General features: G+C 45.2%; 18 non-coding genes across 18 annotated transcripts; all 18 read right to left on the minus strand.

Moving 5' to 3' along the window:
- Window positions 1–998: 998 nt before the first annotated feature.
- Window positions 999–1,189, minus strand: LOC141184573 (U2 spliceosomal RNA). Its single transcript, XR_012259315.1, has one exon. It is a non-coding gene; the product is annotated as a U2 spliceosomal RNA (small nuclear RNA).
- A 1,123-nt stretch (window positions 1,190–2,312) lies between these two features.
- On the minus strand, window positions 2,313–2,503 carry LOC141184585 (U2 spliceosomal RNA). The gene has a single exon (XR_012259326.1). It is a non-coding gene; the product is annotated as a U2 spliceosomal RNA (small nuclear RNA).
- A 1,123-nt stretch (window positions 2,504–3,626) lies between these two features.
- Window positions 3,627–3,817, minus strand: LOC141184597 (U2 spliceosomal RNA). The gene has a single exon (XR_012259337.1). It is a non-coding gene; the product is annotated as a U2 spliceosomal RNA (small nuclear RNA).
- Window positions 3,818–4,937: 1,120 nt separating this feature from the next.
- LOC141184609 (U2 spliceosomal RNA) lies at window positions 4,938–5,128 on the minus strand. Its single transcript, XR_012259348.1, has one exon. It is a non-coding gene; the product is annotated as a U2 spliceosomal RNA (small nuclear RNA).
- A 1,120-nt stretch (window positions 5,129–6,248) lies between these two features.
- Window positions 6,249–6,439, minus strand: LOC141184621 (U2 spliceosomal RNA). Its single transcript, XR_012259359.1, has one exon. It is a non-coding gene; the product is annotated as a U2 spliceosomal RNA (small nuclear RNA).
- Window positions 6,440–7,558: 1,119 nt separating this feature from the next.
- Window positions 7,559–7,749, minus strand: LOC141191266 (U2 spliceosomal RNA). The gene has a single exon (XR_012265264.1). It is a non-coding gene; the product is annotated as a U2 spliceosomal RNA (small nuclear RNA).
- A 1,120-nt stretch (window positions 7,750–8,869) lies between these two features.
- Window positions 8,870–9,060, minus strand: LOC141185465 (U2 spliceosomal RNA). Its single transcript, XR_012260125.1, has one exon. It is a non-coding gene; the product is annotated as a U2 spliceosomal RNA (small nuclear RNA).
- Window positions 9,061–10,182: 1,122 nt separating this feature from the next.
- Window positions 10,183–10,373, minus strand: LOC141184633 (U2 spliceosomal RNA). The gene has a single exon (XR_012259370.1). It is a non-coding gene; the product is annotated as a U2 spliceosomal RNA (small nuclear RNA).
- A 1,122-nt stretch (window positions 10,374–11,495) lies between these two features.
- On the minus strand, window positions 11,496–11,686 carry LOC141184646 (U2 spliceosomal RNA). The gene has a single exon (XR_012259382.1). It is a non-coding gene; the product is annotated as a U2 spliceosomal RNA (small nuclear RNA).
- A 1,121-nt stretch (window positions 11,687–12,807) lies between these two features.
- On the minus strand, window positions 12,808–12,998 carry LOC141184658 (U2 spliceosomal RNA). The gene has a single exon (XR_012259393.1). It is a non-coding gene; the product is annotated as a U2 spliceosomal RNA (small nuclear RNA).
- Window positions 12,999–14,119: 1,121 nt separating this feature from the next.
- LOC141184670 (U2 spliceosomal RNA) lies at window positions 14,120–14,310 on the minus strand. Its single transcript, XR_012259404.1, has one exon. It is a non-coding gene; the product is annotated as a U2 spliceosomal RNA (small nuclear RNA).
- A 1,117-nt stretch (window positions 14,311–15,427) lies between these two features.
- LOC141184683 (U2 spliceosomal RNA) lies at window positions 15,428–15,618 on the minus strand. The gene has a single exon (XR_012259415.1). It is a non-coding gene; the product is annotated as a U2 spliceosomal RNA (small nuclear RNA).
- A 1,121-nt stretch (window positions 15,619–16,739) lies between these two features.
- On the minus strand, window positions 16,740–16,930 carry LOC141191303 (U2 spliceosomal RNA). Its single transcript, XR_012265301.1, has one exon. It is a non-coding gene; the product is annotated as a U2 spliceosomal RNA (small nuclear RNA).
- Window positions 16,931–18,048: 1,118 nt separating this feature from the next.
- LOC141184695 (U2 spliceosomal RNA) lies at window positions 18,049–18,239 on the minus strand. Its single transcript, XR_012259426.1, has one exon. It is a non-coding gene; the product is annotated as a U2 spliceosomal RNA (small nuclear RNA).
- A 1,121-nt stretch (window positions 18,240–19,360) lies between these two features.
- LOC141184680 (U2 spliceosomal RNA) lies at window positions 19,361–19,551 on the minus strand. Its single transcript, XR_012259413.1, has one exon. It is a non-coding gene; the product is annotated as a U2 spliceosomal RNA (small nuclear RNA).
- Window positions 19,552–20,664: 1,113 nt separating this feature from the next.
- LOC141185577 (U2 spliceosomal RNA) lies at window positions 20,665–20,855 on the minus strand. The gene has a single exon (XR_012260227.1). It is a non-coding gene; the product is annotated as a U2 spliceosomal RNA (small nuclear RNA).
- A 1,120-nt stretch (window positions 20,856–21,975) lies between these two features.
- Window positions 21,976–22,166, minus strand: LOC141184709 (U2 spliceosomal RNA). The gene has a single exon (XR_012259438.1). It is a non-coding gene; the product is annotated as a U2 spliceosomal RNA (small nuclear RNA).
- A 1,120-nt stretch (window positions 22,167–23,286) lies between these two features.
- Window positions 23,287–23,477, minus strand: LOC141184721 (U2 spliceosomal RNA). The gene has a single exon (XR_012259449.1). It is a non-coding gene; the product is annotated as a U2 spliceosomal RNA (small nuclear RNA).
- Between the last annotated feature and the right edge of the window lie 685 nt (window positions 23,478–24,162).

A 24,162-nucleotide genomic window follows, 5' to 3' on the forward strand; every position in this document is an offset into this window, starting at 1 on the left:
CACTTTTCGGCTTGCTGCTGCTGCAATCCACGCGTTTTAGATCTGCATAACTCCACCTCTTTTAGCACAGTACCCTCAACCCCCGGCTGTTCCCACCCGCCTCAACACCGTTGGAAGGGAGGAGAACCAATTAAGGCGGGGGGGGGGGTGGAACGAGCAGCTGTCTACCCTTAGCAGGAGGGTTGCTGATTAATTACCTCTCCTGCTGCTGCTGCTGCTGGCTGTCCAGCAGCAGACTGAAGGTGGCTGCTGCTGTGCGCAGGTATATAAAGGCTCAGAGCCTATTATGACACGCGCAGCCAGCGTTCCATTGCCACATTCCGTCTACTGCAGGCGGGATACCTGGATGGCTGAATGTCACTGAGAAGCTCACAGAGACCGCCATAAGCAACAGTTTAAAAGAATGCCACAGACTAATCAACCAAACTTTTTGGGTTGGTTTCTCTTTTATAGTCTGCAGGCATTAAATGAAAGAAGTCAGTGTTCCAGCAGAGGGAGACAACGTTTCAGAAAAGGCATTGTAGCAAACCAAAAAAGAAATTTTAAGCGCAGCAGAGTAACCAGCTCACATACCTGTTAGCTCAGGTGAGTTTAAAAGGCTGCTGTTGATAACAAGGGCATTTGCTAAATAGATGGTGTGTGTGCAACAATATACTGAAAGGTCAATTATATTGTGCAGCTTATCTCACCACCTGTAGTTATTTAGGTGAAAGCTCCAAAATGCTTGCCTAATATGTCTGTTTATCCAAAAGGAAGTATAGAGGGAGAGCTAGATAGATAGCATTGCATTACATTACATTACATGGCAATGCAATGCACAGTTGCTGAAGTTGAACCAAAATGAGCTTGTCATCTGGCTTCTGCAACTTTTAACATGAAAAATCCAATGAGGAGAAGAAAAGCAAAGCCAAAGAGTCCATCCCAAAATCCGACAAACAAGCAAAATGAACAAAAAGCATTGAATTCAATTCTTTCTGATTTTAGAAACTGCATTAAAGAAGGGGTGCACCGGTCCTGGAGATACTGCAATACCAGGTCAATGCGTGGAGTGGACAGAGCAAGCTCTTTTTCCATCTCCCTGTTCTAAAAATCCATTTAATATATGGTCCCCAGATAGGGGACGTATCAGATATTAAACTGATAAGAACAGATACTACACTTGATCTTAGCCAAAAGGCCGAGAAGCGATAACCAGAATTGGTTTCCGACTACGGTGCCACCCAAGGATTCTGAAAAGTCCATTTGTGGAGATGGCCACCTGGACTCCCGTTAAGAAGACATGCTGTCAACCTCTAGATCCCTCACATGCCTGCACTTTTCGGCTTGCTGCTGCTGCAATCCACGCGTTTTAGATCTGCATAACTCCACCTCTTTTAGCACAGTACCCTCAACCCCCGGCTGTTCCCACCCGCCTCAACACCGTTGGAAGGGAGGAGAACCAATTAAGGCGGGGGGGGGGGGGTGGAACGAGCAGCTGTCTACCCTTAGCAGGAGGGTTGCTGATTAATTACCTCTCCTGCTGCTGCTGCTGCTGGCTGTCCAGCAGCAGACTGAAGGTGGCTGCTGCTGTGCGCAGGTATATAAAGGCTCAGAGCCTATTATGACACGCGCAGCCAGCGTTCCATTGCCACATTCCGTCTACTGCAGGCGGGATACCTGGATGGCTGAATGTCACTGAGAAGCTCACAGAGACCGCCATAAGCAACAGTTTAAAAGAATGCCACAGACTAATCAACCAAACTTTTTGGGTTGGTTTCTCTTTTATAGTCTGCAGGCATTAAATGAAAGAAGTCAGTGTTCCAGCAGAGGGAGACAACGTTTCAGAAAAGGCATTGTAGCAAACCAAAAAAGAAATTTTAAGCGCAGCAGAGTAACCAGCTCACATACCTGTTAGCTCAGGTGAGTTTAAAAGGCTGCTGTTGATAACAAGGGCATTTGCTAAATAGATGGTGTGTGTGCAACAATATACTGAAAGGTCAATTATATTGTGCAGCTTATCTCACCACCTGTAGTTATTTAGGTGAAAGCTCCAAAATGCTTGCCTAATATGTCTGTTTATCCAAAAGGAAGTATAGAGGGAGAGCTAGATAGATAGCATTGCATTACATTACATTACATGGCAATGCAATGCACAGTTGCTGAAGTTGAACCAAAATGAGCTTGTCATCTGGCTTCTGCAACTTTTAACATGAAAAATCCAATGAGGAGAAGAAAAGCAAAGCCAAAGAGTCCATCCCAAAATCCGACAAACAAGCAAAATGAACAAAAAGCATTGAATTCAATTCTTTCTGATTTTAGAAACTGCATTAAAGAAGGGGTGCACCGGTCCTGGAGATACTGCAATACCAGGTCAATGCGTGGAGTGGACAGAGCAAGCTCTTTTTCCATCTCCCTGTTCTAAAAATCCATTTAATATATGGTCCCCAGATAGGGGACGTATCAGATATTAAACTGATAAGAACAGATACTACACTTGATCTTAGCCAAAAGGCCGAGAAGCGATAACCAGAATTGGTTTCCGACTACGGTGCCACCCAAGGATTCTGAAAAGTCCATTTGTGGAGATGGCCACCTGGACTCCCGTTAAGAAGACATGCTGTCAACCTCTAGATCCCTCACATGCCTGCACTTTTCGGCTTGCTGCTGCTGCAATCCACGCGTTTTAGATCTGCATAACTCCACCTCTTTTAGCACAGTACCCTCAACCCCCGGCTGTTCCCACCCGCCTCAACACCGTTGGAAGGGAGGAGAACCAATTAAGGCGGGGGGGGGGGGGTGGAACGAGCAGCTGTCTACCCTTAGCAGGAGGGTTGCTGATTAATTACCTCTCCTGCTGCTGCTGCTGCTGGCTGTCCAGCAGCAGACTGAAGGTGGCTGCTGCTGTGCGCAGGTATATAAAGGCTCAGAGCCTATTATGACACGCGCAGCCAGCGTTCCATTGCCACATTCCGTCTACTGCAGGCGGGATACCTGGATGGCTGAATGTCACTGAGAAGCTCACAGAGACCGCCATAAGCAACAGTTTAAAAGAATGCCACAGACTAATCAACCAAACTTTTTGGGTTGGTTTCTCTTTTATAGTCTGCAGGCATTAAATGAAAGAAGTCAGTGTTCCAGCAGAGGGAGACAACGTTTCAGAAAAGGCATTGTAGCAAACCAAAAAAGAAATTTTAAGCGCAGCAGAGTAACCAGCTCACATACCTGTTAGCTCAGGTGAGTTTAAAAGGCTGCTGTTGATAACAAGGGCATTTGCTAAATAGATGGTGTGTGTGCAACAATATACTGAAAGGTCAATTATATTGTGCAGCTTATCTCACCACCTGTAGTTATTTAGGTGAAAGCTCCAAAATGCTTGCCTAATATGTCTGTTTATCCAAAAGGAAGTATAGAGGGAGAGCTAGATAGATAGCATTGCATTACATTACATTACATGGCAATGCAATGCACAGTTGCTGAAGTTGAACCAAAATGAGCTTGTCATCTGGCTTCTGCAACTTTTAACATGAAAAATCCAATGAGGAGAAGAAAAGCAAAGCCAAAGAGTCCATCCCAAAATCCGACAAACAAGCAAAATGAACAAAAAGCATTGAATTCAATTCTTTCTGATTTTAGAAACTGCATTAAAGAAGGGGTGCACCGGTCCTGGAGATACTGCAATACCAGGTCAATGCGTGGAGTGGACAGAGCAAGCTCTTTTTCCATCTCCCTGTTCTAAAAATCCATTTAATATATGGTCCCCAGATAGGGGACGTATCAGATATTAAACTGATAAGAACAGATACTACACTTGATCTTAGCCAAAAGGCCGAGAAGCGATAACCAGAATTGGTTTCCGACTACGGTGCCACCCAAGGATTCTGAAAAGTCCATTTGTGGAGATGGCCACCTGGACTCCCGTTAAGAAGACATGCTGTCAACCTCTAGATCCCTCACATGCCTGCACTTTTCGGCTTGCTGCTGCTGCAATCCACGCGTTTTAGATCTGCATAACTCCACCTCTTTTAGCACAGTACCCTCAACCCCCGGCTGTTCCCACCCGCCTCAACACCGTTGGAAGGGAGGAGAACCAATTAAGGCGGGGGGGGGGTGGAACGAGCAGCTGTCTACCCTTAGCAGGAGGGTTGCTGATTAATTACCTCTCCTGCTGCTGCTGCTGCTGGCTGTCCAGCAGCAGACTGAAGGTGGCTGCTGCTGTGCGCAGGTATATAAAGGCTCAGAGCCTATTATGACACGCGCAGCCAGCGTTCCATTGCCACATTCCGTCTACTGCAGGCGGGATACCTGGATGGCTGAATGTCACTGAGAAGCTCACAGAGACCGCCATAAGCAACAGTTTAAAAGAATGCCACAGACTAATCAACCAAACTTTTTGGGTTGGTTTCTCTTTTATAGTCTGCAGGCATTAAATGAAAGAAGTCAGTGTTCCAGCAGAGGGAGACAACGTTTCAGAAAAGGCATTGTAGCAAACCAAAAAAGAAATTTTAAGCGCAGCAGAGTAACCAGCTCACATACCTGTTAGCTCAGGTGAGTTTAAAAGGCTGCTGTTGATAACAAGGGCATTTGCTAAATAGATGGTGTGTGTGCAACAATATACTGAAAGGTCAATTATATTGTGCAGCTTATCTCACCACCTGTAGTTATTTAGGTGAAAGCTCCAAAATGCTTGCCTAATATGTCTGTTTATCCAAAAGGAAGTATAGAGGGAGAGCTAGATAGATAGCATTGCATTACATTACATTACATGGCAATGCAATGCACAGTTGCTGAAGTTGAACCAAAATGAGCTTGTCATCTGGCTTCTGCAACTTTTAACATGAAAAATCCAATGAGGAGAAGAAAAGCAAAGCCAAAGAGTCCATCCCAAAATCCGACAAACAAGCAAAATGAACAAAAAGCATTGAATTCAATTCTTTCTGATTTTAGAAACTGCATTAAAGAAGGGGTGCACCGGTCCTGGAGATACTGCAATACCAGGTCAATGCGTGGAGTGGACAGAGCAAGCTCTTTTTCCATCTCCCTGTTCTAAAAATCCATTTAATATATGGTCCCCAGATAGGGGACGTATCAGATATTAAACTGATAAGAACAGATACTACACTTGATCTTAGCCAAAAGGCCGAGAAGCGATAACCAGAATTGGTTTCCGACTACGGTGCCACCCAAGGATTCTGAAAAGTCCATTTGTGGAGATGGCCACCTGGACTCCCGTTAAGAAGACATGCTGTCAACCTCTAGATCCCTCACATGCCTGCACTTTTCGGCTTGCTGCTGCTGCAATCCACGCGTTTTAGATCTGCATAACTCCACCTCTTTTAGCACAGTACCCTCAACCCCCGGCTGTTCCCACCCGCCTCAACACCGTTGGAAGGGAGGAGAACCAATTAAGGCGGGGGGGGGGTGGAACGAGCAGCTGTCTACCCTTAGCAGGAGGGTTGCTGATTAATTACCTCTCCTGCTGCTGCTGCTGCTGGCTGTCCAGCAGCAGACTGAAGGTGGCTGCTGCTGTGCGCAGGTATATAAAGGCTCAGAGCCTATTATGACACGCGCAGCCAGCGTTCCATTGCCACATTCCGTCTACTGCAGGCGGGATACCAGGATGGCTGAATGTCACTGAGAAGCTCACAGAGACCGCCATAAGCAACAGTTTAAAAGAATGCCACAGACTAATCAACCAAACTTTTTGGGTTGGTTTCTCTTTTATAGTCTGCAGGCATTAAATGAAAGAAGTCAGTGTTCCAGCAGAGGGAGACAACGTTTCAGAAAAGGCATTGTAGCAAACCAAAAAAGAAATTTTAAGCGCAGCAGAGTAACCAGCTCACATACCTGTTAGCTCAGGTGAGTTTAAAAGGCTGCTGTTGATAACAAGGGCATTTGCTAAATAGATGGTGTGTGTGCAACAATATACTGAAAGGTCAATTATATTGTGCAGCTTATCTCACCACCTGTAGTTATTTAGGTGAAAGCTCCAAAATGCTTGCCTAATATGTCTGTTTATCCAAAAGGAAGTATAGAGGGAGAGCTAGATAGATAGCATTGCATTACATTACATTACATGGCAATGCAATGCACAGTTGCTGAAGTTGAACCAAAATGAGCTTGTCATCTGGCTTCTGCAACTTTTAACATGAAAAATCCAATGAGGAGAAGAAAAGCAAAGCCAAAGAGTCCATCCCAAAATCCGACAAACAAGCAAAATGAACAAAAAGCATTGAATTCAATTCTTTCTGATTTTAGAAACTGCATTAAAGAAGGGGTGCACCGGTCCTGGAGATACTGCAATACCAGGTCAATGCGTGGAGTGGACAGAGCAAGCTCTTTTTCCATCTCCCTGTTCTAAAAATCCATTTAATATATGGTCCCCAGATAGGGGACGTATCAGATATTAAACTGATAAGAACAGATACTACACTTGATCTTAGCCAAAAGGCCGAGAAGCGATAACCAGAATTGGTTTCCGACTACGGTGCCACCCAAGGATTCTGAAAAGTCCATTTGTGGAGATGGCCACCTGGACTCCCGTTAAGAAGACATGCTGTCAACCTCTAGATCCCTCACATGCCTGCACTTTTCGGCTTGCTGCTGCTGCAATCCACGCGTTTTAGATCTGCATAACTCCACCTCTTTTAGCACAGTACCCTCAACCCCCGGCTGTTCCCACCCGCCTCAACACCGTTGGAAGGGAGGAGAACCAATTAAGGCGGGGGGGGGTGGAACGAGCAGCTGTCTACCCTTAGCAGGAGGGTTGCTGATTAATTACCTCTCCTGCTGCTGCTGCTGCTGGCTGTCCAGCAGCAGACTGAAGGTGGCTGCTGCTGTGCGCAGGTATATAAAGGCTCAGAGCCTATTATGACACGCGCAGCCAGCGTTCCATTGCCACATTCCGTCTACTGCAGGCGGGATACCAGGATGGCTGAATGTCACTGAGAAGCTCACAGAGACCGCCATAAGCAACAGTTTAAAAGAATGCCACAGACTAATCAACCAAACTTTTTGGGTTGGTTTCTCTTTTATAGTCTGCAGGCATTAAATGAAAGAAGTCAGTGTTCCAGCAGAGGGAGACAACGTTTCAGAAAAGGCATTGTAGCAAACCAAAAAAGAAATTTTAAGCGCAGCAGAGTAACCAGCTCACATACCTGTTAGCTCAGGTGAGTTTAAAAGGCTGCTGTTGATAACAAGGGCATTTGCTAAATAGATGGTGTGTGTGCAACAATATACTGAAAGGTCAATTATATTGTGCAGCTTATCTCACCACCTGTAGTTATTTAGGTGAAAGCTCCAAAATGCTTGCCTAATATGTCTGTTTATCCAAAAGGAAGTATAGAGGGAGAGCTAGATAGATAGCATTGCATTACATTACATTACATGGCAATGCAATGCACAGTTGCTGAAGTTGAACCAAAATGAGCTTGTCATCTGGCTTCTGCAACTTTTAACATGAAAAATCCAATGAGGAGAAGAAAAGCAAAGCCAAAGAGTCCATCCCAAAATCCGACAAACAAGCAAAATGAACAAAAAGCATTGAATTCAATTCTTTCTGATTTTAGAAACTGCATTAAAGAAGGGGTGCACCGGTCCTGGAGATACTGCAATACCAGGCCAATGCGTGGAGTGGACAGAGCAAGCTCTTTTTCCATCTCCCTGTTCTAAAAATCCATTTAATATATGGTCCCCAGATAGGGGACGTATCAGATATTAAACTGATAAGAACAGATACTACACTTGATCTTAGCCAAAAGGCCGAGAAGCGATAACCAGAATTGGTTTCCGACTACGGTGCCACCCAAGGATTCTGAAAAGTCCATTTGTGGAGATGGCCACCTGGACTCCCGTTAAGAAGACATGCTGTCAACCTCTAGATCCCTCACATGCCTGCACTTTTCGGCTTGCTGCTGCTGCAATCCACGCGTTTTAGATCTGCATAACTCCACCTCTTTTAGCACAGTACCCTCAACCCCCGGCTGTTCCCACCCGCCTCAACACCGTTGGAAGGGAGGAGAACCAATTAAGGCGGGGGGGGGGTGGAACGAGCAGCTGTCTACCCTTAGCAGGAGGGTTGCTGATTAATTACCTCTCCTGCTGCTGCTGCTGCTGGCTGTCCAGCAGCAGACTGAAGGTGGCTGCTGCTGTGCGCAGGTATATAAAGGCTCAGAGCCTATTATGACACGCGCAGCCAGCGTTCCATTGCCACATTCCGTCTACTGCAGGCGGGATACCAGGATGGCTGAATGTCACTGAGAAGCTCACAGAGACCGCCATAAGCAACAGTTTAAAAGAATGCCACAGACTAATCAACCAAACTTTTTGGGTTGGTTTCTCTTTTATAGTCTGCAGGCATTAAATGAAAGAAGTCAGTGTTCCAGCAGAGGGAGACAACGTTTCAGAAAAGGCATTGTAGCAAACCAAAAAAGAAATTTTAAGCGCAGCAGAGTAACCAGCTCACATACCTGTTAGCTCAGGTGAGTTTAAAAGGCTGCTGTTGATAACAAGGGCATTTGCTAAATAGATGGTGTGTGTGCAACAATATACTGAAAGGTCAATTATATTGTGCAGCTTATCTCACCACCTGTAGTTATTTAGGTGAAAGCTCCAAAATGCTTGCCTAATATGTCTGTTTATCCAAAAGGAAGTATAGAGGGAGAGCTAGATAGATAGCATTGCATTACATTACATTACATGGCAATGCAATGCACAGTTGCTGAAGTTGAACCAAAATGAGCTTGTCATCTGGCTTCTGCAACTTTTAACATGAAAAATCCAATGAGGAGAAGAAAAGCAAAGCCAAAGAGTCCATCCCAAAATCCGACAAACAAGCAAAATGAACAAAAAGCATTGAATTCAATTCTTTCTGATTTTAGAAACTGCATTAAAGAAGGGGTGCACCGGTAATGGAGATACTGCAATACCAGGTCAATGCGTGGAGTGGACAGAGCAAGCTCTTTTTCCATCTCCCTGTTCTAAAAATCCATTTAATATATGGTCCCCAGATAGGGGACGTATCAGATATTAAACTGATAAGAACAGATACTACACTTGATCTTAGCCAAAAGGCCGAGAAGCGATAACCAGAATTGGTTTCCGACTACGGTGCCACCCAAGGATTCTGAAAAGTCCATTTGTGGAGATGGCCACCTGGACTCCCGTTAAGAAGACATGCTGTCAACCTCTAGATCCCTCACATGCCTGCACTTTTCGGCTTGCTGCTGCTGCAATCCACGCGTTTTAGATCTGCATAACTCCACCTCTTTTAGCACAGTACCCTCAACCCCCGGCTGTTCCCACCCGCCTCAACACCGTTGGAAGGGAGGAGAACCAATTAAGGCGGGGGGGGGGGGTGGAACGAGCAGCTGTCTACCCTTAGCAGGAGGGTTGCTGATTAATTACCTCTCCTGCTGCTGCTGCTGCTGGCTGTCCAGCAGCAGACTGAAGGTGGCTGCTGCTGTGCGCAGGTATATAAAGGCTCAGAGCCTATTATGACACGCGCAGCCAGCGTTCCATTGCCACATTCCGTCTACTGCAGGCGGGATACCTGGATGGCTGAATGTCACTGAGAAGCTCACAGAGACCGCCATAAGCAACAGTTTAAAAGAATGCCACAGACTAATCAATCAAACTTTTTGGGTTGGTTTCTCTTTTATAGTCTGCAGGCATTAAATGAAAGAAGTCAGTGTTCCAGCAGAGGGAGACAACGTTTCAGAAAAGGCATTGTAGCAAACCAAAAAAGAAATTTTAAGCGCAGCAGAGTAACCAGCTCACATACCTGTTAGCTCAGGTGAGTTTAAAAGGCTGCTGTTGATAACAAGGGCATTTGCTAAATAGATGGTGTGTGTGCAACAATATACTGAAAGGTCAATTATATTGTGCAGCTTATCTCACCACCTGTAGTTATTTAGGTGAAAGCTCCAAAATGCTTGCCTAATATGTCTGTTTATCCAAAAGGAAGTATAGAGGGAGAGCTAGATAGATAGCATTGCATTACATTACATTACATGGCAATGCAATGCACAGTTGCTGAAGTTGAACCAAAATGAGCTTGTCATCTGGCTTCTGCAACTTTTAACATGAAAAATCCAATGAGGAGAAGAAAAGCAAAGCCAAAGAGTCCATCCCAAAATCCGACAAACAAGCAAAATGAACAAAAAGCATTGAATTCAATTCTTTCTGATTTTAGAAACTGCATTAAAGAAGGGGTGCACCGGTCCTGGAGATACTGCAATACCAGGTCAATGCGTGGAGTGGACAGAGCAAGCTCTTTTTCCATCTCCCTGTTCTAAAAATCCATTTAATATATGGTCCCCAGATAGGGGACGTATCAGATATTAAACTGATAAGAACAGATACTACACTTGATCTTAGCCAAAAGGCCGAGAAGCGATAACCAGAATTGGTTTCCGACTACGGTGCCACCCAAGGATTCTGAAAAGTCCATTTGTGGAGATGGCCACCTGGACTCCCGTTAAGAAGACATGCTGTCAACCTCTAGATCCCTCACATGCCTGCACTTTTCGGCTTGCTGCTGCTGCAATCCACGCGTTTTAGATCTGCATAACTCCACCTCTTTTAGCACAGTACCCTCAACCCCCGGCTGTTCCCACCCGCCTCAACACCGTTGGAAGGGAGGAGAACCAATTAAGGCGGGGGGGGGGGGTGGAACGAGCAGCTGTCTACCCTTAGCAGGAGGGTTGCTGATTAATTACCTCTCCTGCTGCTGCTGCTGCTGGCTGTCCAGCAGCAGACTGAAGGTGGCTGCTGCTGTGCGCAGGTATATAAAGGCTCAGAGCCTATTATGACACGCGCAGCCAGCGTTCCATTGCCACATTCCGTCTACTGCAGGCGGGATACCTGGATGGCTGAATGTCACTGAGAAGCTCACAGAGACCGCCATAAGCAACAGTTTAAAAGAATGCCACAGACTAATCAACCAAACTTTTTGGGTTGGTTTCTCTTTTATAGTCTGCAGGCATTAAATGAAAGAAGTCAGTGTTCCAGCAGAGGGAGACAACGTTTCAGAAAAGGCATTGTAGCAAACCAAAAAAGAAATTTTAAGCGCAGCAGAGTAACCAGCTCACATACCTGTTAGCTCAGGTGAGTTTAAAAGGCTGCTGTTGATAACAAGGGCATTTGCTAAATAGATGGTGTGTGTGCAACAATATACTGAAAGGTCAATTATATTGTGCAGCTTATCTCACCACCTGTAGTTATTTAGGTGAAAGCTCCAAAATGCTTGCCTAATATGTCTGTTTATCCAAAAGGAAGTATAGAGGGAGAGCTAGATAGATAGCATTGCATTACATTACATTACATGGCAATGCAATGCACAGTTGCTGAAGTTGAACCAAAATGAGCTTGTCATCTGGCTTCTGCAACTTTTAACATGAAAAATCCAATGAGGAGAAGAAAAGCAAAGCCAAAGAGTCCATCCCAAAATCCGACAAACAAGCAAAATGAACAAAAAGCATTGAATTCAATTCTTTCTGATTTTAGAAACTGCATTAAAGAAGGGGTGCACCGGTCCTGGAGATACTGCAATACCAGGTCAATGCGTGGAGTGGACAGAGCAAGCTCTTTTTCCATCTCCCTGTTCTAAAAATCCATTTAATATATGGTCCCCAGATAGGGGACGTATCAGATATTAAACTGATAAGAACAGATACTACACTTGATCTTAGCCAAAAGGCCGAGAAGCGATAACCAGAATTGGTTTCCGACTACGGTGCCACCCAAGGATTCTGAAAAGTCCATTTGTGGAGATGGCCACCTGGACTCCCGTTAAGAAGACATGCTGTCAACCTCTAGATCCCTCACATGCCTGCACTTTTCGGCTTGCTGCTGCTGCAATCCACGCGTTTTAGATCTGCATAACTCCACCTCTTTTAGCACAGTACCCTCAACCCCCGGCTGTTCCCACCCGCCTCAACACCGTTGGAAGGGAGGAGAACCAATTAAGGCGGGGGGGGGGGTGGAACGAGCAGCTGTCTACCCTTAGCAGGAGGGTTGCTGATTAATTACCTCTCCTGCTGCTGCTGCTGCTGGCTGTCCAGCAGCAGACTGAAGGTGGCTGCTGCTGTGCGCAGGTATATAAAGGCTCAGAGCCTATTATGACACGCGCAGCCAGCGTTCCATTGCCACATTCCGTCTACTGCAGGCGGGATACCTGGATGGCTGAATGTCACTGAGAAGCTCACAGAGACCGCCATAAGCAACAGTTTAAAAGAATGCCACAGACTAATCAACCAAACTTTTTGGGTTGGTTTCTCTTTTATAGTCTGCAGGCATTAAATGAAAGAAGTCAGTGTTCCAGCAGAGGGAGACAACGTTTCAGAAAAGGCATTGTAGCAAACCAAAAAAGAAATTTTAAGCGCAGCAGAGTAACCAGCTCACATACCTGTTAGCTCAGGTGAGTTTAAAAGGCTGCTGTTGATAACAAGGGCATTTGCTAAATAGATGGTGTGTGTGCAACAATATACTGAAAGGTCAATTATATTGTGCAGCTTATCTCACCACCTGTAGTTATTTAGGTGAAAGCTCCAAAATGCTTGAGTAATATGTCTGTTTATCCAAAAGGAAGTATAGAGGGAGAGCTAGATAGATAGCATTGCATTACATTACATTACATGGCAATGCAATGCACAGTTGCTGAATTTGAACCAAAATGAGCTTGTCATCTGGCTTCTGCAACTTTTAACATGAAAAATCCAATGAGGAGAAGAAAAGCAAAGCCAAAGAGTCCATCCCAAAATCCGACAAACAAGCAAAATGAACAAAAAGCATTGAATTCAATTCTTTCTGATTTTAGAAACTGCATTAAAGAAGGGGTGCACCGGTCCTGGAGATACTGCAATACCAGGTCAATGCGTGGAGTGGACAGAGCAAGCTCTTTTTCCATCTCCCTGTTCTAAAAATCCATTTAATATATGGTCCCCAGATAGGGGACGTATCAGATATTAAACTGATAAGAACAGATACTACACTTGATCTTAGCCAAAAGGCCGAGAAGCGATAACCAGAATTGGTTTCCGACTACGGTGCCACCCAAGGATTCTGAAAAGTCCATTTGTGGAGATGGCCACCTGGACTCCCGTTAAGAAGACATGCTGTCAACCTCTAGATCCCTCACATGCCTGCACTTTTCGGCTTGCTGCTGCTGCAATCCACGCGTTTTAGATCTGCATAACTCCACCTCTTTTAGCACAGTACCCTCAACCCCCGGCTGTTCCCACCTGCCTCAACACCGTTGGAAGGGAGGAGAACCAATTAAGGCGGGGGGGGGGGGTGGAACGAGCAGCTGTCTACCCTTAGCAGGAGGGTTGCTGATTAATTACCTCTCCTGCTGCTGCTGCTGCTGGCTGTCCAGCAGCAGACTGAAGGTGGCTGCTGCTGTGCGCAGGTATATAAAGGCTCAGAGCCTATTATGACACGCGCAGCCAGCGTTCCATTGCCACATTCCGTCTACTGCAGGCGGGATACCTGGATGGCTGAATGTCACTGAGAAGCTCACAGAGACCGCCATAAGCAACAGTTTAAAAAATGCCACAGACTAATCAACCAAACTTTTTGGGTTGGTTTCTCTTTTATAGTCTGCAAGCATTAAATGAAAGAAGTCAGTGTTCCAGCAGAGGGAGACAACGTTTCAGAAAAGGCATTGTAGCAAACCAAAAAAGAAATTTTAAGCGCAGCAGAGTAACCAGCTCACATACCTGTTAGCTCAGGTGAGTTTAAAAGGCTGCTGTTGATAACAAGGGCATTTGCTAAATAGATGGTGTGTGTGCAACAATATACTGAAAGGTCAATTATATTGTGCAGCTTATCTCACCACCTGTAGTTATTTAGGTGAAAGCTCCAAAATGCTTGCCTAATATGTCTGTTTATCCAAAAGGAAGTATAGAGGGAGAGCTAGATAGATAGCATTGCATTACATTACATTACATGGCAATGCAATGCACAGTTGCTGAAGTTGAACCAAAATGAGCTTGTCATCTGGCTTCTGCAACTTTTAACATGAAAAATCCAATGAGGAGAAGAAAAGCAAAGCCAAAGAGTCCATCCCAAAATCCGACAAACAAGCAAAATGAACAAAAAGCATTGAATTCAATTCTTTCTGATTTTAGAAACTGCATTAAAGAAGGGGTGCACCGGTCCTGGAGATACTGCAATACCAGGTCAATGCGTGGAGTGGACAGAGCAAGCTCTTTTTCCATCTCCCTGTTCTAAAAATCCATTTAATATATGGTCCCCAGATAGGGGACGTATCAGATATTAAACTGATAAGAACAGATACTACACTTGATCTTAGCCAAAAGGCCGAGAAGCGATAACCAGAATTGGTTTCCGACTACGGTGCCACCCAAGGATTCTGAAAAGTCCATTTGTGGAGATGGCCACCTGGACTCCCGTTAAGAAGACATGCTGTCAACCTCTAGATCCCTCACATGCCTGCACTTTTCGGCTTGCTGCTGCTGCAATCCACGCGTTTTAGATCTGCATAACTCCACCTCTTTTAGCACAGTACCCTCAACCCCCGGCTGTTCCCACCCGCCTCAACACCGTTGGAAGGGAGGAGAACCAATTAAGGCGGGGGGGGGGTGGAACGAGCAGCTGTCTACCCTTAGCAGGAGGGTTGCTGATTAATTACCTCTCCTGCTGCTGCTGCTGGCTGTCCAGCAGCAGACTGAAGGTGGCTGCTGCTGTGCGCAGGTATATAAAGGCTCAGAGCCTATTATGACACGCGCAGCCAGCGTTCCATTGCCACATTCCGTCTACTGCAGGCGGGATACCTGGATGGCTGAATGTCACTGAGAAGCTCACAGAGACCGCCATAAGCAACAGTTTAAAAGAATGCCACAGACTAATCAACCAAACTTTTTGGGTTGGTTTCTCTTTTATAGTCTGCAGGCATTAAATGAAAGAAGTCAGTGTTCCAGCAGAGGGAGACAACGTTTCAGAAAAGGCATTGTAGCAAACCAAAAAAGAAATTTTAAGCGCAGCAGAGTAACCAGCTCACATACCTGTTAGCTCAGGTGAGTTTAAAAGGCTGCTGTTGATAACAAGGGCATTTGCTAAATAGATGGTGTGTGTGCAACAATATACTGAAAGGTCAATTATATTGTGCAGCTTATCTCACCACCTGTAGTTATTTAGGTGAAAGCTCCAAAATGCTTGCCTAATATGTCTGTTTATCCAAAAGGAAGTATAGAGGGAGAGCTAGATAGATAGCATTGCATTACATTACATTACATGGCAATGCAATGCACAGTTGCTGAAGTTGAACCAAAATGAGCTTGTCATCTGGCTTCTGCAACTTTTAACATGAAAAATCCAATGAGGAGAAGAAAAGCAAAGCCAAAGAGTCCATCCCAAAATCCGACAAACAAGCAAAATGAACAAAAAGCATTGAATTCAATTCTTTCTGATTTTAGAAACTGCATTAAAGAAGGGGTGCACCGGTCCTGGAGATACTGCAATACCAGGTCAATGCGTGGAGTGGACAGAGCAAGCTCTTTTTCCATCTCCCTGTTCTAAAAATCCATTTAATATATGGTCCCCAGATAGGGGACGTATCAGATATTAAACTGATAAGAACAGATACTACACTTGATCTTAGCCAAAAGGCCGAGAAGCGATAACCAGAATTGGTTTCCGACTACGGTGCCACCCAAGGATTCTGAAAAGTCCATTTGTGGAGATGGCCACCTGGACTCCCGTTAAGAAGACATGCTGTCAACCTCTAGATCCCTCACATGCCTGCACTTTTCGGCTTGCTGCTGCTGCAATCCACGCGTTTTAGATCTGCATAACTCCACCTCTTTTAGCACAGTACCCTCAACCCCCGGCTGTTCCCACCCGCCTCAACACCGTTGGAAGGGAGGAGAACCAATTAAGGCGGGGGGGGGGGGTGGAACGAGCAGCTGTCTACCCTTAGCAGGAGGGTTGCTGATTAATTACCTCTCCTGCTGCTGCTGCTGCTGGCTGTCCAGCAGCAGACTGAAGGTGGCTGCTGCTGTGCGCAGGTATATAAAGGCTCAGAGCCTATTATGACACGCGCAGCCAGCGTTCCATTGCCACATTCCGTCTACTGCAGGCGGGATACCTGGATGGCTGAATGTCACTGAGAAGCTCACAGAGACCGCCATAAGCAACAGTTTAAAAGAATGCCACAGACTAATCAACCAAACTTTTTGGGTTGGTTTCTCTTTTATAGTCTGCAGGCATTAAATGAAAGAAGTCAGTGTTCCAGCAGAGGGAGACAACGTTTCAGAAAAGGCATTGTAGCAAACCAAAAAAGAAATTTTAAGCGCAGCAGAGTAACCAGCTCACATACCTGTTAGCTCAGGTGAGTTTAAAAGGCTGCTGTTGATAACAAGGGCATTTGCTAAATAGATGGTGTGTGTGCAACAATATACTGAAAGGTCAATTATATTGTGCAGCTTATCTCACCACCTGTAGTTATTTAGGTGAAAGCTCCAAAATGCTTGCCTAATATGTCTGTTTATCCAAAAGGAAGTATAGAGGGAGAGCTAGATAGATAGCATTGCATTACATTACATTACATGCAATGCAATGCACAGTTGCTGAAGTTGAACCAAAATGAGCTTGTCATCTGGCTTCTGCAACTTTTAACATGAAAAATCCAATGAGGAGAAGAAAAGCAAAGCCAAAGAGTCCATCCCAAAATCCGACAAACAAGCAAAATGAACAAAAAGCATTGAATTCAATTCTTTCTGATTTTAGAAAATGCATTAAAGAAGGGGTGCACCGGTCCTGGAGATACTGCAATACCAGGTCAATGCATGGAGTGGACAGAGCAAGCTCTTTTTCCATCTCCCTGTTCTAAAAATCCATTTAATATATGGTCCCCAGATAGGGGACGTATCAGATATTAAACTGATAAGAACAGATACTACACTTGATCTTAGCCAAAAGGCCGAGAAGCGATAACCAGAATTGGTTTCCGACTACGGTGCCACCCAAGGATTCTGAAAAGTCCATTTGTGGAGATGGCCACCTGGACTCCCGTTAAGAAGACATGCTGTCAACCTCTAGATCCCTCACATGCCTGCACTTTTCGGCTTGCTGCTGCTGCAATCCACGCGTTTTAGATCTGCATAACTCCACCTCTTTTAGCACAGTACCCTCAACCCCCGGCTGTTCCCACCCGCCTCAACACCGTTGGAAGGGAGGAGAACCAATTAGGGCGGGGGGGGTGGAACGAGCAGCTGTCTACCCTTAGCAGGAGGGTTGCTGATTAATTACCTCTCCTGCTGCTGCTGCTGCTGGCTGTCCAGCAGCAGACTGAAGGTGGCTGCTGCTGTGCGCAGGTATATAAAGGCTCAGAGCCTATTATGACACGCGCAGCCAGCGTTCCATTGCCACATTCCGTCTACTGCAGGCGGGATACCTGGATGGCTGAATGTCACTGAGAAGCTCACAGAGACCGCCATAAGCAACAGTTTAAAAGAATGCCACAGACTAATCAACCAAACTTTTTGGGTTGGTTTCTCTTTTATAGTCTGCAGGCATTAAATGAAAGAAGTCAGTGTTCCAGCAGAGGGAGACAACGTTTCAGAAAAGGCATTGTAGCAAACCAAAAAAGAAATTTTAAGCGCAGCAGAGTAACCAGCTCACATACCTGTTAGCTCAGGTGAGTTTAAAAGGCTGCTGTTGATAACAAGGGCATTTGCTAAATAGATGGTGTGTGTGCAACAATATACTGAAAGGTCAATTATATTGTGCAGCTTATCTCACCACCTGTAGTTATTTAGGTGAAAGCTCCAAAATGCTTGCCTAATATGTCTGTTTATCCAAAAGGAAGTATAGAGGGAGAGCTAGATAGATAGCATTGCATTACATTACATTACATGGCAATGCAATGCACAGTTGCTGAAGTTGAACCAAAATGAGCTTGTCATCTGGCTTCTGCAACTTTTAACATGAAAAATCCAATGAGGAGAAGAAAAGCAAAGCCAAAGAGTCCATCCCAAAATCCGACAAACAAGCAAAATGAACAAAAAGCATTGAATTCAATTCTTTCTGATTTTAGAAACTGCATTAAAGAAGGGGTGCACCGGTCCTGGAGATACTGCAATACCAGGTCAATGCGTGGAGTGGACAGAGCAAGCTCTTTTTCCATCTCCCTGTTCTAAAAATCCATTTAATATATGGTCCCCAGATAGGGGACGTATCAGATATTAAACTGATAAGAACAGATACTACACTTGATCTTAGCCAAAAGGCCGAGAAGCGATAACCAGAATTGGTTTCCGACTACGGTGCCACCCAAGGATTCTGAAAAGTCCATTTGTGGAGATGGCCACCTGGACTCCCGTTAAGAAGACATGCTGTCAACCTCTAGATCCCTCACATGCCTGCACTTTTCGGCTTGCTGCTGCTGCAATCCACGCGTTTTAGATCTGCATAACTCCACCTCTTTTAGCACAGTACCCTCAACCCCCGGCTGTTCCCACCCGCCTCAACACCGTTGGAAGGGAGGAGAACCAATTAAGGCGGGGGGGGGGGTGGAACGAGCAGCTGTCTACCCTTAGCAGGAGGGTTGCTGATTAATTACCTCTCCTGCTGCTGCTGCTGCTGGCTGTCCAGCAGCAGACTGAAGGTGGCTGCTGCTGTGCGCAGGTATATAAAGGCTCAGAGCCTATTATGACACGCGCAGCCAGCGTTCCATTGCCACATTCCGTCTACTGCAGGCGGGATACCTGGATGGCTGAATGTCACTGAGAAGCTCACAGAGACCGCCATAAGCAACAGTTTAAAAGAATGCCACAGACTAATCAACCAAACTTTTTGGGTTGGTTTCTCTTTTATAGTCTGCAGGCATTAAATGAAAGAAGTCAGTGTTCCAGCAGAGGGAGACAACGTTTCAGAAAAGGCATTGTAGCAAACCAAAAAAGAAATTTTAAGCGCAGCAGAGTAACCAGCTCACATACCTGTTAGCTCAGGTGAGTTTAAAAGGCTGCTGTTGATAACAAGGGCATTTGCTAAATAGATGGTGTGTGTGCAACAATATACTGAAAGGTCAATTATATTGTGCAGCTTATCTCACCACCTGTAGTTATTTAGGTGAAAGCTCCAAAATGCTTGCCTAATATGTCTGTTTATCCAAAAGGAAGTATAGAGGGAGAGCTAGATAGATAGCATTGCATTACATTACATTACATGGCAATGCAATGCACAGTTGCTGAAGTTGAACCAAAATGAGCTTGTCATCTGGCTTCTGCAACTTTTAACATGAAAAATCCAATGAGGAGAAGAAAAGCAAAGCCAAAGAGTCCATCCCAAAATCCGACAAACAAGCAAAATGAACAAAAAGCATTGAATTCAATTCTTTCTGATTTTAGAAACTGCATTAAAGAAGGGGTGCACCGGTCCTGGAGATACTGCAATACCAGGTCAATGTGTGGAGTGGACAGAGCAAGCTCTTTTTCCATCTCCCTGTTCTAAAAATCCATTTAATATATGGTCCCCAGATAGGGGACGTATCAGATATTAAACTGATAAGAACAGATACTACACTTGATCTTAGCCAAAAGGCCGAGAAGCGATAACCAGAATTGGTTTCCGACTACGGTGCCACCCAAGGATTCTGAAAAGTCCATTTGTGGAGATGGCCACCTGGACTCCCGTTAAGAAGACATGCTGTCAACCTCTAGATCCCTCACATGCCTGCACTTTTCGGCTTGCTGCTGCTGCAATCCACGCGTTTTAGATCTGCATAACTCCACCTCTTTTAGCACAGTACCCTCAACCCCCGGCTGTTCCCACCCGCCTCAAAACCGTTGGAAGGGAGGAGAACCAATTAAGGCGGGGGGGTGGTGGAACGAGCAGCTGTCTACCCTTAGCAGGAGGGTTGCTGATTAATTACCTCTCCTGCTGCTGCTGGCTGTCCAGCAGCAGACTGAAGGTGGCTGCTGCTGTGCGCAGGTATATAAAGGCTCAGAGCCTATTATGACACGCGCAGCCAGCGTTCCATTGCCACATTCCGTCTACTGCAGGCGGGATACCTGGATGGCTGAATGTCACTGAGAAGCTCACAGAGACCGCCATAAGCAACAGTTTAAAAGAATGCCACAGACTAATCAACCAAACTTTTTGGGTTGGTTTCTCTTTTATAGTCTGCAGGCATTAAATGAAAGAAGTCAGTGTTCCAGCAGAGGGAGACAACGTTTCAGAAAAGGCATTGTAGCAAACCAAAAAAGAAATTTTAAGCGCAGCAGAGTAACCAGCTCACATACCTGTTAGCTCAGGTGAGTTTAAAAGGCTGCTGTTGATAACAAGGGCATTTGCTAAATAGATGGTGTGTGTGCAACAATATACTGAAAGGTCAATTATATTGTGCAGCTTATCTCACCACCTGTAGTTATTTAGGTGAAAGCTCCAAAATGCTTGCCTAATATGTCTGTTTATCCAAAAGGAAGTATAGAGGGAGAGCTAGATAGATAGCATTGCATTACATTACATTACATGGCAATGCAATGCACAGTTGCTGAAGTTGAACCAAAATGAGCTTGTCATCTGGCTTCTGCAACTTTTAACATGAAAAATCCAATGAGGAGAAGAAAAGCAAAGCCAAAGAGCCATCCCAAAATCCGACAAACAAGCAAAATGAACAAAAAGCATTGAATTCAATTCTTTCTGATTTTAGAAACTGCATTAAAGAAGGGGTGCACCGGTCCTGGAGATACTGCAATACCAGGTCAATGCGCGGAGTGGACAGAGCAAGCTCTTTTTCCATCTCCCTGTTCTAAAAATCCATTTAATATATGGTCCCCAGATAGGGGACGTATCAGATACTAAACTGATAATAACAGATACTACACTTGATCTTAGCCAAAAGGCCGAGAAGCGATAACCAGAATTGGTTTCCGACTACGGTGCCACCCAAGGATTCTGAAAAGTCCATTTGTGGAGATGGCCACCTGGACTCCCGTTAAGAAGACATGCTGTCAACCTCTAGATCCCTCACATGCCTGCACTTTTCGGCTTGCTGCTGCTGCATTCCACGCGTTTTAGATCTGCATAACTCCACCTCTTTTAGCACAGTACCCTCAACCCCCGGCTGTTCCCACCCGCCTCAAAACCGTTGGAAGGGAGGAGAACCAATTAAGGCGGGGGGGTGGTGGAACGAGCAGCTGTCTACCCTTAGCAGGAGGGTTGCTGATTAATTACCTCTCCTGCTGCTGCTGCTGCTGGCTGTCCAGCAGCAGACTGAAGGTGGCTGCTGCTGTGCGCAGGTATATAAAGGCTCAGAGCCTATTATGACACGCGCAGCCAGCGTTCCATTGCCACATTCCGTCTACTGCAGGCGGGATACCTGGATGGCTGAATGTCACTGAGAAGCTCACAGAGACCGCCATAAGCAACAGTTTAAAAGAATGCCACAGACTAATCAACCAAACTTTTTGGGTTGGTTTCTCTTTTATAGTCTGCAGGCATTAAATGAAAGAAGTCAGTGTTCCAGCAGAGGGAGACAACGTTTCAGAAAAGGCATTGTAGCAAACCAAAAAAGAAATTTTAAGCGCAGCAGAGTAACCAGCTCACATACCTGTTAGCTCAGGTGAGTTTAAAAGGCTGCTGTTGATAACAAGGGCATTTGCTAAATAGATGGTGTGTGTGCAACAATATACTGAAAGGTCAATTATATTGTGCAGCTGATCTCACCACCTGTAGTTATTTAGGTGAAAGCTCCAAAATGCTTGCCTAATATGTCTGTTTATCCAAAAGGAAGTATAGAGGGAGAGCTAGATAGATAGCATTGCATTACATTACATTACATGGCAATGCAATGCACAGTTGCTGAAGTTGAACCAAAATGAGCTTGTCATCTGGCTTCTGCAACTTTTAACATGAAAAATCCAATGAGAAGAAGAAAAGCAAAGCCAAAGAGTCCATCCCAAAATCCGACAAACAAGCAAAATGAACAAAAAGCATTGAATTCAATTCTTTCTGATTTTAGAAACTGCATTAAAGAAGGGGTGCACCGGTCCTGGAGATACTGCAATACCAGGTCAATGCGTGGAGTGGACAGAGCAAGCTCTTTTTCCATCTCCCTGTTCTAAAAATCCATTTAATATATGGTCCCCAGATAGGGGACGTATCAGATATTAAACTGATAAGAACAGATACTACACTTGATCTTAGCCAAAAGGCCGAGAAGCGATAACCAGAATTGGTTTCCGACTACGGTGCCACCCAAGGATTCTGAAAAGTCCATTTGTGGAGATGGCCACCTGGACTCCCGTTAAGAAGACATGCTGTCAACCTCTAGATCCCTCACATGCCTGCACTTTTCGGCTTGCTGCTGCTGCAATCCACGCGTTTTAGATCTGCATAACTCCACCTCTTTTAGCACAGTACCCTCAACCCCCGGCTGTTCCCACCCGCCTCAACACCGTTGGAAGGGAGGAGAACCAATTAAGGCGGGGGGGGGGTGGAACGAGCAGCTCTCTACCCTTAGCAGGAGGGTTGCTGATTAATTACCTCTCCTGCTGCTGCTGCTGCTGGCTGTCCAGCAGCAGACTGAAGGTGGCTGCTGCTGTGCGCAGGTATATAAAGGCTCAGAGCCTATTATGACACGCGCAGCCAGCGTTCCATTGCCACATTCCGTCTACTGCAGGCGGGATACCTGGATGGCTGAATGTCACTGAGAAGCTCACAGAGACTGCCATAAGCAACAGTTTAAAAGAATGCCACAGACTAATCAACCAAACTTTTTGGGTTGGTTTCTCTTTTATAGTCTGCAGGCATTAAATGAAAGAAGTCAGTGTTCCAGCAGAGGGAGACAACGTTTCAGAAAAGGCATTGTAGCAAACCAAAAAAGAAATTTTAAGCGCAGCAGAGTAACCAGCTCACATACCTGTTAGCTCAGGTGAGTTTAAAAGGCTGCTGTTGATAACAAGGGCATTTGCTAAATAGATGGTGTGTGTGCAACAATATACTGAAAGGTCAATTATATTGTGCAGCTTATCTCACCACCTGTAGTTATTTAGGTGAAAGCTCCAAAATGCTTGCCTAATATGTCTGTTTATCCAAAAGGAAGTATAGAGGGAGAGCTAGATAGATAGCATTGCATTACATTACATTACATGGCAATGCAATGCACAGTTGCTGAAGTTGAACCAAAATGAGCTTGTCATCTGGCTTCTGCAACTTTTAACATGAAAAATCCAATGAGGAGAAGAAAAGCAAAGCCAAAGAGTCCATCCCAAAATCCGACAAACAAGCAAAATGAACAAAAAGCATTGAATTCAATTCTTTCTGATTTTAGAAACTGCATTAAAGAAGGGGTGCACCGGTCCTGGAGATACTGCAATACCAGGTCAATGCGTGGAGTGGACAGAGCAAGCTCTTTTTCCATCTCCCTGTTCTAAAAATCCATTTAATATATGGTCCCCAGATAGGGGACGTATCAGATATTAAACTGATAAGAACAGATACTACACTTGATCTTAGCCAAAAGGCCGAGAAGCGATAACCAGAATTGGTTTCCGACTACGGTGCCACCCAAGGATTCTGAAAAGTCCATTTGTGGAGATGGCCACCTGGACTCCCGTTAAGAAGACATGCTGTCAACCTCTAGATCCCTCACATGCCTGCACTTTTCGGCTTGCTGCTGCTGCAATCCACGCGTTTTAGATCTGCATAACTCCACCTCTTTTAGCACAGTACCCTCAACCCCCGGCTGTTCCCACCCGCCTCAACACCGTTGGAAGGGAGGAGAACCAATTAAGGCGGGGGGGGGGGTGGAACGAGCAGCTGTCTACCCTTAGCAGGAGGGTTGCTGATTAATTACCTCTCCTGCTGCTGCTGCTGCTGGCTGTCCAGCAGCAGACTGAAGGTGGCTGCTGCTGTGCGCAGATATATAAAGGCTCAGAGCCTATTATGACACGCGCAGCCAGCGTTCCATTGCCACATTCCGTCTACTGCAGGCGGGATACCTGGATGGCTGAATGTCACTGAGAAGCTCACAGAGACCGCCATAAGCAACAGTTTAAAAGAATGCCACAGACTAATCAACCAAACTTTTTGGGTTGGTTTCTCTTTTATAGTCTGCAGGCATTAAATGAAAGAAGTCAGTGTTCCAGCAGAGGGAGACAACGTTTCAGAAAAGGCATTGTAGCAAACCAAAAAAGAAATTTTAAGCGCAGCAGAGTAACC

The sequence above is a fragment of the Phyllobates terribilis genome, unplaced genomic scaffold (assembly GCF_046119375.1).
Source record: "Phyllobates terribilis strain yellow unplaced genomic scaffold, ASM4611937v1 Scaffold_40__1_contigs__length_11209783, whole genome shotgun sequence".
Classification (NCBI taxonomy): domain Eukaryota; kingdom Metazoa; phylum Chordata; class Amphibia; order Anura; family Dendrobatidae; genus Phyllobates; species Phyllobates terribilis.